The 13878-nt window shown below is 39.9% G+C and overlaps 1 pseudogene across 1 annotated transcript in view; it reads right to left on the bottom strand.

Annotated features, from left to right (window-relative positions):
* Positions 1-7694: 7694 nt before the first annotated feature.
* LOC145469190 (proteasome activator complex subunit 4-like) overlaps positions 7695-13878 on the bottom strand; it is a 37874-nt pseudogene continuing 31690 nt past the window's right edge. Inside the window, exons 40-48 of the transcript XR_014042288.1 lie at positions 13248-13498; positions 12524-12600; positions 12395-12450; positions 11693-11765; positions 10971-11125; positions 10727-10801; positions 10247-10331; positions 9211-9344; positions 7695-8699 (exon numbers count right to left, since the gene is read on the bottom strand). The product of XR_014042288.1 is annotated as a proteasome activator complex subunit 4-like (transcript). The remainder of the gene's footprint in view (positions 8700-9210; positions 9345-10246; positions 10332-10726; positions 10802-10970; positions 11126-11692; positions 11766-12394; positions 12451-12523; positions 12601-13247; positions 13499-13878) is intronic.

Raw genomic sequence — 13878 nt, 5'->3', positions numbered from 1 at the left:
TACGCCGAGGTTACAAAAAGAAACGGAGATGATAACGAGCTGGACCCCTTAAAATCATACCATTGAACGGCATTTAAAAGAAAAAAAACGTACTGTCCACTTGGCATCGTACACTCGAGGGAGTTTCACAACTCAAAAGAAATCGATGGCAGAATTACACAAGATATGCACCTTCAAATTTCTTCTCCAAAGACAATGAAAAGTCGCAGCCTCAACCACAGAAGAAAGGTAGGCCTTCCATAATTATTCAGGCGACGAGAACTGAAGTCATTCTCGTCCCCAGTGCTACTCGTCTTAAAATGTCGTTGACGAGTAGCTCTGGATGCACCCAAAAATTCGAATTTTTTCATTGGCTGACAAAAAATGAATGCGCAGCAGAAGTGAAAATTACAAAGCTCTACGCATTCCATTTTACTTCCGGCCCGAATGGCGGCACCTTCGCTCAGTTTACACAGGCGCGCTTTACGAAAAAAAAGCAAAACAAATGGTGACCATTCCCGATCGATCCGAAGGAATCGTAAAATTTTTCACGTAACCAAAGAAGTACATCGCCTGCAACGATGTAATTCTCGATCGTAATCATCGTCCTTTGTTGTAGCAGCCGAGAAGGTGGGAAGAAACGTTTAAAACTCTGAGAATCAAGCAGCTAATACAACAATTACTTTGTCGCTGACCATACCCCAAGAAATCATAAAATTAAATTCGAATCGGCAGTGGGTTTCAAAAAACGTTTGTCTTCCTTTATGAAAAGCTCTAAAGGAAACTTAGAGCCTGGTGGAAAGACGAAGAAATATCACTGTTGCTGAGCAAATGTGGCACTGGAAATCTGAAGGTGAGTCTTCTCTCTCTCAAAGATCAAGCAAATCAGATTCTAGCAGTCCAAAATGTATTGAATGATATTAAATTGCCCAAATGAGTCAAAGGTCCGTGTTATAATACTCTGCTATGTACTTGGATGATGTAGCAAATGGTCTGAACATGAAATTTGGTTTGTTTCTTCCACAGATTGTTATGTATGTATCTGTTACTACGTGTACCTGTTAAGAAGCTTCTGCTGTTATAGATATATATAATATCTGTTTTTTAGCTCCCCTCTCTTTAATTATTGAGACCTCCCCTATAGTCTCCCCCCTCAAAAAAACACGAACAAACCTTTTGTGGTCAGGCAAGAGTTTAGTTTGCTTCAGAGCCCCGACCCAAATTTTTTTTTTTTTAATAATTTACTTGTGGAAATGATGAGTAAAGGAAAATAACCATAAATAACCATAGCTGAAATTTGAGGCCCTTTCCTCTCTCCCCACTTTAGTTAGGAAGCAACTGCAATTAGCAAAACTTTATTCCTTCACAATAACATTAATCAGTAAATAACAATAATTTATCATCAATGCAAATAACTGTGAACAAAATATAAATGATGAATGAATCATCAGACTAGTGGGTTTCCAAATGTAATTTGGAAACTCTACTAAAAACAAATCAAACATTATAGGTGTACAGAGTTACGTTAATATCCCCATAAGAAAAATATCATAATCTTTTGGTTAGCCTTTGAAAGATTATTTATTTCCTGCCATTATTTACTATTCTTTGTTAATTTTCAGACCATAATAGTGCGACACAAATTCTTCAAAGGATAACAATATATGGATAATTCAAATAGGAATGTTGCTCTTGCAGTTCAATAAATAATACTGAAAAAAAGGAGATGGAGATAGAACCATCGTTAATAGTAAAGCTATGTGGTTGATGTTCTGATCAACCACAAGAAGTAGAAAGTATGCATTCGAGATTTGTTGTTGTACATGGTCGAATAACAGGCTGAAGAGCCTTATTATTAGCATGAAGTAACATGAATATTGCATTATTTCCCATTCATTTTGTTCATCCAGTTTCCTAAAAAAAATCTTCCATAATGTGCACTGTGGCACACCAATATGAATCACTCTCTTCACACCAGGCACCTCTACATGTATACCAATGCCAAATACTAATTTTATAGTTACATCATTTTGGCTGTTTTATATTTTTGGTAACACCATGTACTCATATGGGAATACTGAAATAAATTGTTATTATTGTTGTTGTTGAAAGCACCCAAAAGATTAAGCTTTATATAAGCTGATTGAAAGGTATAAAATGAACAAAAAAACATATATCAACAAAAGCAGTGGAGGTTGGGGGAGAAAATGGTGGGTATAGCCCTATATCTAGTTTTGTGATGTCTCCAGTCACAGAAGCTCAGGTGACCAGGCTTTTCTCAAGTCTGAATGTACAAAAATCATCATTAGATGTTCCAAATAAGCTAATTAAAATTGCTGCAGAGCCATTATGGAAGCCCCCAGCAGACATATATAACCACTCAATAACAACTGACGTAGGACTTTTATTTATTTATTTTTTTTCACTGCGTTTACCTTAACACGGTAGTAACTACTTCAAAAACCAATTTCTTCCCTATACCCCGGTTACCACACACATACTTTTTTTTTTCTTTCTATAGCCATATGCAAAATAGATTTCTCTTCTCATATTTATTTAATTATGTAAATTAATTCTGTAAATAGTGCACAATAAAAGTTGATTGATTGATTTAATTTGACAGTTAAATGATTGTGTAAGACCCTTTTTTGTAAAGAAAAAAAATAGAACAGAATGGGGTTACTTGCAAAAATGAGGGCACGATAGATCATATGAAAGTGAGCACCTTTATTACATTCCTTGCAAGGAAAGATGAACAAAACTCCAATACAACAAAACTTTCCTGAGTTCAACAGATTTTTATTCCACTGCAGCTTACAAACCTATGTAGATAACCAGGAAGTAAATAGTTCTTACCATTAAAAGATTCTCCCTTCATCTATCAGCACGGCGTATATTTAAATCCTCTGGTCAGTGATGCAATTTCCACGGCTGATTTCCACAAACGCTTCAGTGTGTCCATAAACAAATTTCACCGTGTCATCGATAGACGTAATACATGTGGTATCCTGATTACTTTGCTTGAAAGCTTTAACAAATGCACCTCGCTCTTTAAACTTCTCCTTTTTACCGAATATGAAGAGAAGAAACAACAAGAACACAGCTATCGATCCCTGAATTTTTCTAGACGGTCCACCACAAAATGCGCAGCGAAATCCGTTGGTAAAATATTAGACAAGCTTGCAATCGTGTTTGAAGCGGCGACGGCATTTAAGGCCGCTTTCTACTCTCGTTCTAACTTTAAATCACCTATTTAAACTTCAGCGAAGTGAAAACACGTCAATGTTCCGATCTGTTTACATCTGGAGAGTACACTCTATTCCTCTCTCCCCTCCCTCAGGATTAGTTTCTGAGCATGAGCAGATATGCAGGCCAAAGTTACGCATGCGTTACCGGATGTCCGTGATTTACGGACATCCGGTAATGGCTGCTACCAGAGCCCTCCGTTTCTCCGACCACGTGACCAAAAGAAACGGAGGCTCTGGGCACGAGAATGACCTGAAGTAGACTATTTTCGACTTCAGATCAGAATTGCTTGTTTCTTTGTCATGCTCGAATGAGTTTTCGTCACATGACATCGTTTTCCATACTAAATTAGACGTAAAGGCGTTTCCGGTTCCGCTTTTTTTTAACAAACTGGCTACTGGAACAATACACCAAAAATTTAAAAATTTAAGGCGATAAAATTATGCGATTTCAAAATGGATCTAATAAAGTGGCAATTGAACTTCGTGTCGTGCAATTTTGGTCTGAAATCATACTTGTGATTTCAAATCGAACTCGTGCTGCGCGCTCGTTCGATTTTGAAATCACGCGTATGATTTCAGACCAAATTGCACTCCACTCAGTTCAATTACCATTATTTATTAAATCCATTTTGAAATCACTGGATATCCTTGCAATATGATTGGTTCTCAATGGTGCGATTTATTCACGAATCGCACTATTTTTTGCTCTAAATCGCATCTTTTTCTCAGCCCATGAGAATGGGCCAGTAAAACATAACAACCCATCAGATTTCAAGATTAGTTTACAGTAATCAATAAAATTTCAGGAAAATGAAAGGCAAAAAGCCACTGTGTGGAGAATTTTGCAAATACTATTGCCGAAACTTTGTTGTTATTGTAGCTTTTTTTCCAAAAAATTTGACAAATTTAATTAATTAGTTTCTGAATGACGATTATGAGCTCCTTTAGGCTGAAAACCTACTTTCATGGAAGTTCCCAGCTTTCAGTGTCCATTTTGACGAATATTTTGGCGATTTTTCTTCAACATTGCTCAAGATCCGTATGATACTGAGTCCAGTAAAACATAAACAAACGAAAACCACACAACAACAAATTCAGAGTCATCTCAAGAAGGTAGATGTTTCCAGGTTTCCGGTAGTTTCAAACGAAGCAGCAAAACTGCTCAACTCTGTTGCTGTGAATAAACATAGTCAACATACGCCACACTGCACAAAATAGTGAATGAACGAACGTCTTACGAAGCCGGTGCCAGTCCCGCCATCTTGGAAATATCGTAAAACAAATGGCGCTTCCAGAACTTGACAAGGTCCTGAGTATTGAGTCCTACGCCGAGGTTACAAAAAGAAACGGAGATGATAACGAGCTGGACCCCTTAAAATCATACCATTGAACGGCATTTAAAAGAAAAAAACGTACTATCCACTTGGCATCGTACACTCGAGGGAGTTTCAACACTCAAAAGAAATCGATCGCAGAATTACACAGGATATGCACCTTCAAATTTCTTCTCCAAAGACAATGAAAAGTCGCAGCCTCAACCACAGAAGAAAGGTAGGCCTTCCATAATTGATTCAGGCGACGAAAATTGCACTTTTATACATGAGGTAGACTATTTTCGACTTCAGATCAGAATTGCTAGTTTCTTTGTCATGCTCGAATGAGTTTTCGTCACATGACATCGTTTTGCATACTAAATTAGACGTAAAGGCGTTTCCGGTTCCGCTTTTTTAACAAATCGGCTACTGGAACAATACACCAAAAATCTAAAATTTAAGGTGATAAAATTGTGCGATTTCAAAATGGATCTAATAAAGTGGCAATTGAACTGAGTGGAGTGCAATTTGGTCTGAAATCATACTTGTGATTTCAGACCAAATTGCACTCCACTCTGTTCAATTACATTATTAATACATCCATCTCGTCCTGCTTTATCTTCTTCAAACGAAGAATGGCCAGATCCGACGTCACCAGGAACACATAAATTCATGTCTCCACACTATGATGAAGCGTTTGGTTTGACGCAAATTCCACAAGTAGTCATGAATATTGATTTCAAACTAAAACCAATCGTTGAGAAAACGTCGCCGCATATTTTCACGACTTGGATTTTCATTCTTATGCAAAACTATTATATCACTTCAAAAATATAATAAATACCTTTGACTGTTTGTAAAGATTAATTCGTGCGGCCGCCATATTTCGTTAAATAAATTAATTAAATTTTTTGTAATAATCTTATTAGTCGATTTTTGCAGGTTTATAGACATCCCTTGGTAAAGACCTGATTGCATACGAATCAAAGCTTATTAGCTATAAGCTAGAAACAAATACAACAAAATAAAAGAACTGCTTTAAACCGTTTTTAAAGTTTGATATTTGTATGACGTTAGGGAAGGTACGCGACATCCCAAAAAACAACTGCGAAGGAGACTAACCTCGGGGTGGAGCTTCCCTGTTCCCCTACCATTCCACGTGCTTTTCCCTTTCCGCGTTTTGTTTTTCCTAACCCTCTCCTCCGCGTTCTGACATACGAAACCCGTGTGTAAGTTCCTGGTTTCCCAGGGGGTTTCCTCCGACGTTAGCCTTACATTCACTTTGAATCCCACATGCAGTGACACCCAGCGTAATCCCCAAACACTTCCTTTAGTACTAGGTGTGTTTCTCCATATGTTCCCCTTATTATTCCAGTGTATCCCGGCAAATGTACATATGTTTCGCTGTGCATAGCACAGGACTTTCCCCTAGGGGTTTTTGCCGCCCGACGTTATCCGTGGGCTGTCTTGGCTTGTTCTCTACACCGTGCGTCCCAATGTGCTACCCGTTAACCAGAAGAAACCTAGGGAGAGTGTAATATCGTAGCCGCTTTTGAAGCTGTTATAGGAACAATAAGACTTCCCCTCTTGTTTTCTCACTAGTACTAGCTCAGTCAGCCCTATGCGCCCTATGCTGGAGAAACATAATATAATGATTTTGGATTTATGATGTCATGATTTTTGAACTGAGACTAATTCATCACTGATTTTTTTTCTGAAAGGACCCACTGGTTGATCTCTAACTGAAACCGTTAGATTACATCACTTACAGAGAATTAAGAATGAAATTCTGAACGGGAAGTGGAAACAAACATTTGGAGGACTTCAACGAATTCTCCCCGTAAGAGTTTTAAACTTCCTTTACATATTAAGGCACTGTTATCGAACAGTTGTAAGATTTTAACAGTGATGTATTCCAAGAATCTATCCAATCAAATCATGAATCTTTAATTGCAATCATTACAAGAACCCGTCGGCTAAGGAACAGGTGGCTATGAGAACAACAATGCAGTCGCACAATCCACTGCAAGACGAGACTCGGCCCATTTTTTTCTCGTTTCTTAAGTGGCGAATGCATCGACTGTGGATTCTTCAATGGAGTTTTCTCGCTCATTATACCGCAACTTTTGAGCGTTCCCTCATGTACTTCCTCGCACATTTCTTTTTGAAATTCCCGTACATTGTATTTGCATTCGTTCCCCTGTGAATTTCTTGCGCGTTTCGTCGATGACTTCGTGTGTTCCCCTGGGGTTCCCGATAGGGTTTCCTCCCAGTACCATAGCCGTACATTTTTTGACCCTTGTGTCCCTTCATACATTTACTCTCGATCCCCCCTATGCCCCCCCCCCCGACCATGCGTTCCCTATACATTTCGTGAATGCTTGAAAAGGCGTCTCATATTGCATCTTGTGATTGAAGTACTTAAATATTTTTAAGGGTCTTCAAATAAATCGTCGGAAGTACTTGACAAAAGGCCTAGCTGAACGTTTTTCGTAGCGAGCACCGTAAGATCAGCCTGAAGGACGTGGACTGAGGCGCAGCAGTTGTCCGTTTCGTGATCGGTCGCTGCCATTTTCGTGACCCTTAAAAATTTTTTCAACTATCAACGAGGTTTTCTCAACTTAATTAAAAGTGAAATTTGCAAGTAACCACCCAGTATCGAACCCGGAACCTCGTGTTCTCTAACATCCCTCTAATGCTCCTAAACTACCGGGTTGATCCGCCAAATCTCCGCAAAATTTAATTATAAAACGTCACTTAATGAAATATTGATAGAGTTGCCCCAACCATCAAATAAAAGCTAACTGCAAGCAAACTGGTGTGAATATGAACAATTAAGCATTTGGTGAGTGCGCTTTTCTCCATCAACAAATTATAACCAGTTTCTACCTTGTCCAGGCCTAAACTAAAGCAGATATGGCATCGTCCATTCTGAAAGGCTTGGTTATCAATAATGGCATCAACCGTTAAAAATGGCATCGACCGTTTACGAAACAGAAATCAGCGGAGGCTTTCCCCACTCCCTGCGCACCTGACTTATTCTGGTGATCACCCCAGTTGCCAAGGGCGCGGAGTTTAATCAGACTTAACGCAAGAGGTGATTTTGAGGCTTTTATCAAAACTAAAACAACAAAATATGCCAGCAAACATCGTATGTTCCCGAGGTACCGATGTACCAAAACTTTATTTCCACATTAAGAACGTTCATTTTATAAAACCCAACGTACAATAAACGAAAAAAAAAGAGATAACAGCAGTGACTACTATCAACTAGTAATCCATCGTATTGTACCACAGGTCCATAAATTGGCGTACTTCCCTGAAGTAAGACACCGTAAGTGCGAAAGAGCGGTGAAATTTCGAGTGAGTTGCATTCGAATCTTACGGCACTTAATCGTAATCTTTGAAGTTACCAAAGCTAAAAACATTGGGAAAGCGAACGATTTAAATCTCAATGAAAACTATCTAGTCTTTCTCAGTACGAGTCACAAAGTATACGATCGTGTGTTGCATTGAAGATAAACATGTAGTTTACGTAAACAAACTATCCAGTACTAAAATCTAATTGCTGTTAATATTGTAATTATTGAAAGTTCATAGTTCAAAAGTTTAAGTCTCGAGGAAGTTATACCTCGTAATTCTTCGGTTCCTGGAAGACAATTCGATGGCCCGTCACGATACACTGGACGGGAATGCGTGACTGGCGGAGTGCCAGAGTGTCACGCAGTTGTCATGTAGAGCGAGTTACACTGGGTACCAACATTTTCCTCTTATCAAGGTTGCGTGACCAACCAGCGTGATCGCAACCACGTGACACAGAGATTCTTCTGACGTCGCTTCCGGTGTATCAGAAGCGAGAATAACTGGAACACTTCATATTAATTATAAATGTCGACAGTAAACAGAACCTTGTAAAAAATCTCTTTTACAAACAGGATAAGTGTATGGCCACAGTTCTAGGGCTTGTTATCAACCCTGACACCGTCAAGAGAGTTTGTTCTGTAAACAAGCCTTTATTTGTTTTTCAAGCGTAATAGCATGGGGACACTAGAAGATCTGTTAACACCAGCAGTTGATCCTCCGTGAACTTCTGTTTATGTTCTTGCCAATTGTCGTGGTGGGTTCGACGGAAATCCGACATGACTTTCTTTACAGTGGCCTGGCGAAACGACAAAAAAAAAACTTATAAGTTAATGCCCCTTTCAATGGCGTTCAATCGAATGGTCCCACACCAGTCTTTCATACATAGAAGTGACAAACCAGTAGTACCTGAGGAGCGTTCTGCTCGATAGCTTTCATTTGAATGGTCGCATACTTGGATTTCATTCACAAAAGCAAACTACTTATTTAAAACAAATTGTCCTTGATTTGCAAATAGATCTGTTGGATATGGCTATGCGTTAAAGAGAGGCATGCAATCTGCATTCTATGTATAAGTCTCCGATACATAAGTATGAAATCTTTGTGACTTCTTGATTTCATTATTCTTTGTTTAGGCAAGACCCGCATACCCAAAAGTGAAAATTTATCTCCCTTTTAAATATATAAAAAATACGTGTGAATATGTGTGTGTCCAACAAAACGAAGAGAACACGCTACATTTTCAATACCAGTTGCAAGGCGGACAAAGAAAGCCCCCGCATTGCCCACGTTCCTCCATTTTCTCTTACCTGTATGGGATGTGGGTCATGAAGATGATCACCAAGGTCCAACAAGATTTGTGGCATCCACGAGGGGACATCGTAAGGGAAGGCCTGGACACAACTAGCTAGACCCAGGACTCCAGCGTGACGATGGATAAGGGCTGGGGACGAATAAAAGACTTGATCAAAAGAATGTATAGAACTTTCGCTAAACGATAAGAATACAGTTACGTCATGAAATACTGAGGAAAACAAAACCTGGACGTTTTCGACATTTATTTATTGAGTTAAGAGATGGGTAACGTTACTTTAGCTAGTTCTGTTCATGTTGCTTCGCTAAGATTTCTAAACTTCCAATTGGGAGAGCAACAGTTATTTTAATGGCCAAAATCACGACCACATATAACAAACAAAGATGATATTGAGCATTATAAATGGCACTTTCACACAAATTGAAATAAGATTGAATAACGTCTGGTCGTCGTTTTCAGGCTTGCCTGAGTGTAATCCGTTTCAATCTTCTACACTTTTCTGCCCATCCACGTCCCCTGTTGACTTTCTTGTGTTTCTTTTGAGTTTTTTTTTTTTCAGTGTTAAGCTGTTGTAGTGATATTTCAGTTAATTCTGTGAGCAGATCAGCTCTAAAATTGCTTTAAATCGCAAGATCTGGCCCCTTGAACGGACGGACCGCTTTGCAGAACTGATCGACAGCGAAACATCGTGTATTTCAACAGCACAGCAAGGTGTATGGATATGAAAGATCATTGCAGTTATATGTACACAACTTACGCAGTTGTGAAAATAACGAGACCTGAACAAGATCTGAACCCATGACCTCTTTGATACCGTGCAGTGCTCTACCAATTAAGCTATCAAGCCAACAGGAAGCTGGTCACCTTGTGAGTTCGTAATTTGTCGGGTCTCGTATTTGACGTATGAATTTAAAACGTTGCGTATCACCAATCTTAGATGTTCGCTACCACGCAAATAATCGTAATTTTGATCACACTCTGCGCATTATCGATGATATTCGACCAGATTGTAACAAGTTTGTCGTTCGTACCTGCATCATTGTTCAGTCCATTTGCACCAATCACTCCCTTCTTCTTTTTCTTAAGCTTGGTGTTTGCCATCTTTGTGAACTGTTTCTGTAAAAAAACAGATGACAGAGTATGAATTGCTGAGCATACAGCCCTGTACCTTAGTTCAATTGTTGTTTCTACCTGTGCGTGGATGAAACCTTCGTGTAGGACCATTCAAATGAAAACTACTGAGCAGATTTTTTCAAGTGGTACTGTTATGACCATATACAAGGTTGATCTAACTGTTAAGTCTTTCATGAAACCCTAGTGTGTGACCATTCAAATGAAAGTTATTGAGCAGTACTTTCATGTGGTACTGTTTATTATGCTGTACAAGGTGGATCTAACTTTTAAGTCTGTGGATGAAACCCTAGTGTGTGACCATTAATATGAAAGACGTTAAGCAGAGCTTTCAAGGAGCACTAAAAGTAATTTCAGAAGTGCCAGCGTTAATCTCGTACCTGCAGTTCGTCATCAAGCTGAAAGAAGCCGTAATGAACCAGGCCACTGAATGTTACAGCCGCCATCTCTCGAACCTGAGGGAGATGAAAATGTAATAAGAAAGGACAAATTGAGGGAAAATGACAACAAAAGATAACTACAACAGCAACAAACAGGACGACAATGACTAAAACACCTGCGATGGCTGTTGGGCTCGTTGCCATCAGTTGTAGCATTCTGATTGGTTCTCAACAACACACTTACCTCTAATTGCTCGTCTGCTAGGAGACTGAGCACCAGGTCCTTCACGTCCAGAACGAACTGAGGGTTACTGGTGATGGCGAAGAGGTTGGCAAAAATCATGACTTGTAGGTATTCCAGACACTTCGCCTCGGATGCCACAAGTTATTACTAGCGATCTGACAAAGAAAGTGAAAAAAAAAAAAAACTGATGACAAATGTCTACAAAACAGCAAGCTTGAAAGTACGATAAGGTTACGAAATCACATTTAATTTGGTCTTTCTTGAAACCTATACGCGTTAAAATCGAGTGAACGATGAATGTGGAACAAAGTTCTTTGGAGATTCTCTACCAAGCGATGTTCATGTCAATAAAAATCGTGACACTGCACGTGGCTAAACCAAGGAGGAATCATCGGAACGTGACGCGTGACAAGGGAAACTTATCGCGTGACCAGATTTGGACGTGGCCAGGAGGACGTGACGCGTTACCAGATTTGCACTCGGCTAGGAGAACGTGGCGCGTGACCAGATTTACTCATGGCTAAGACGTGGCGCGTGACCAGAAAATAAGATTCTACCAAGGGCGTTGAACATTTTGTTGGTTGTCTCGTTGTTCTAAAGTCCACCTCGCCAACAATACAAAGAGTATGGAATAATAATAATTAAATAGGTTTAGCCTAAAATGTCATAAGAACAAGAAAGCAACTAACATTTCAGATATTTCAAATCGCTTTAAAACGTACTTGTTTGACGGTGTTCAAGGCCAACGGTATCATATTCAATGGCAGCTCCATTTGAGAGAGGTACGCAATGGTCTGAGGAGAAACGAGTTTCGAGAAAACGTTAAACAAAACACTTTCAACCCACATGGCTGGCAGCGTCCCTCCACTCCTACAAAACATATATGGGTTATTGACCAAGCGTGAGGTCAAGATGGCTGGATATTGGTCAAGTTCTTTTTTTGCGAGTTTATGGACCGAGACGTAGTGGAGGTCCATAAACTTGCAAACAAAGAACGAGGCCAATATTCAGCCATCTTGACCAAAGCTTCGTCAATGAAGGATTTACTATATGGCTTTCGGGGAAATTTTTCTTGCGGGACACGGCGGGTAGTCCCGAGCGGGCGAGATCGGCGAGATAGCTCCATCTTGCCGCTCGGGTAGCCAATCACAGCGCAGGATTTGATTCATCTTGCCCGCTCACGGAGCTAGCCATATAATAAAACTACTTATTCTCACGTTATATTGTGGTATCGATTGGTGAGGTAGAACCGTACGTTATCAACCTACAGTGGAATCCCACCTTCTCGTTATTACGGCCACTTTATTCTGGCCCGAAAAAAAGCTCAGTCAGTCATTTTCTTATTTAAAGAAATATGGCCAGATTTTTGTGGCCCGTTGGTGACCGGAATACCGGGACTCCGCTGCATTTGTATTCTACTTATCCTATGGCAGTAGTGTTGAAGTTCTGGATCGTCTTCTTGAGAATCGAAAAGAATTATCTGAAGGAAAAACACGACGTTAGCGGTCACTTGAGTTATTAATTTACTCTAAATTATTTGCCAGAATGCTTACCACAGGCAGAAGATTAAAGAATTCCTCAGGGCAGCTGTGTAAGGTGCGCACTGCATGGGATAGGAGCCAGTTTGTCACTAAAACAAGATAAAAGAAAAAGACACTAAACAAGAAAACAACAAAAACAGCAACAACAAAATACCCGAAACTGAGTCTTAAACTATCCTTGGGAATAAGGCTAATCAAACTGTAAAGCCGGGAGGAAACGTGCGAACGAACGAAAGACTTATCTAACCGACCGACCACCCGACCGAACGACGACCAAACATCGAACGAACCAAGGAACGAGTTCATCCATCCAACGAACCAAGTGACCCGACCTACTTAAAGGGGCTAGGTCACGCAATTTTAGGCAATTTCAGCACTGATCAAATGGTCATAGAATTAACTAAAAAATCACAAAAACGGTTCAAAACTATAGAACTCAAACAAAACACAGGAAAGCCAAGAAGGGACATGGATGGACAAAACTGGAGAGGATTAAAATGGATTGCATTTGGGTAAATTTGAAAAACTTCGGCCGACCTTTTTTCAAATTCATATCAGTTTATATCAAAATGTCATTTACACAGCTGGAAAATCATTCTCAGTTGTTATGTGGCCGTCATTTTGCAAATGAAAGACTCTTGCTCTGCCAATTTGACGTTTAGAGATCATTAGCTAAATTAATATTAGCTAAAACAGCGTGACCTACCCCCTTTAGCTTCAAGATGAAATTACTCACTTGTCTTCAACCGTTTGATGGCTTCTTTTCTGTCGTCACTATCACGTGACTTATCTTTTACCACGTCTTTCTCGATAACTCCGACATTTGCTACACTGACGTCACTTCCACCCATCTCCTTTTCGCGCGCCAATTCCTGTAATCCTGCCAGTTGCGGAAGTACCTTGCTGACAAACTGCTTCCGGTTTGGAGAGCGTGTCGGCGCACTGTTGCGCAGTTTAAGGTCGTACATCAACACGCTACAAAGAACACTGCCAAGGAAACAAGATGAAGCTGTTAGCTCGTATAATTTGAAAAAGAGCAAAGAAAACAAATCGTTTTAAATACATAAAAGACTTGGGTGCCCCTGTAAGAAGCGCATTGTGTTTTTGCGTTTTGTAATCATTCGTGGCAGATTGCTAGCAAAACCATGCCTTCGTATCTGGCGGTGTTTGGCAAAGGAATAAAACCAGGAAATCAGAAGCACGCAAAAGAGTAAGCACATGGCGCGAATTGCACTAGACCTGCGCGAGAAAGTACTCGTTCCAGCGTGCCCATGAATGTTACGCCTAACATTAGAAGGGAGGTGGGGGATCTGGCGACTACCTGTCACAGACCATCACATTGCAATAGATAGTAGCATTACTCCCAC

The sequence above is a fragment of the Orbicella franksi genome, chromosome 15, assembly GCF_964199315.1.
Source record: "Orbicella franksi chromosome 15, jaOrbFran1.1, whole genome shotgun sequence".
In the NCBI taxonomy this organism is placed as follows: domain Eukaryota; kingdom Metazoa; phylum Cnidaria; class Anthozoa; order Scleractinia; family Merulinidae; genus Orbicella; species Orbicella franksi.
The sequence above is the reverse complement of the archived record's forward strand: the minus strand, read 5'-3'. Positions and strand labels throughout refer to the sequence as shown.